The following is a 573-nucleotide window of genomic DNA, read 5'->3' as shown; positions in this document are numbered from 1 at the left end:
TCCAGAATTGGCCAAGACGGCACAGCTAGGATGTGATGGAAGGTAACTGGAACCCACTGAATTCTTTCTGGTCCAGGGCTGTGGCTCTGTTTAAGCAAGATCCACCACTTTTGATTTTTTTATTTCCATTCCTCTTAAAACACTCTAGCTTATTTTAAATTAACATACTAAACCACGATAAATAAACATCGTTTGCTCTTCATTTTTGAAGTCTTTTTTATGGCAATAGAGTTTTAAAAGCAAAAAAAGGCCCAAGAAGTTTGATTTCAGCACAATTAATATCGTATGAGATTTTGCGTATTTTATCGACTGAGGTTAACAGACGAAATACTCTCTCCACCCCTAAAACACCAGGATGCATGTTTTCTTTTTCTTTTCTTTTTTCAGGACATGTGAAAACTCAGAATCAAATCCTTTCATTGCAGGATTCTATAGCATCCTGTAATTTCCCTTCCTGTCAATTATTGCAGTTCTTAATTACATATTTATTTGTATAATTATGTAAATACTTGTTTAAGCCTCTGGGGTGTTGAAGATGGGGATTTTGACCCTTCTTTCACGTTACGCGCCCAG

Source organism: Myotis davidii, unplaced genomic scaffold (genome assembly GCF_000327345.1).
Source record: "Myotis davidii unplaced genomic scaffold, ASM32734v1 scaffold370, whole genome shotgun sequence".
Taxonomy (NCBI): domain Eukaryota; kingdom Metazoa; phylum Chordata; class Mammalia; order Chiroptera; family Vespertilionidae; genus Myotis; species Myotis davidii.
The sequence above is the reverse complement of the archived record's forward strand: the minus strand, read 5'-3'. Positions refer to the sequence as shown.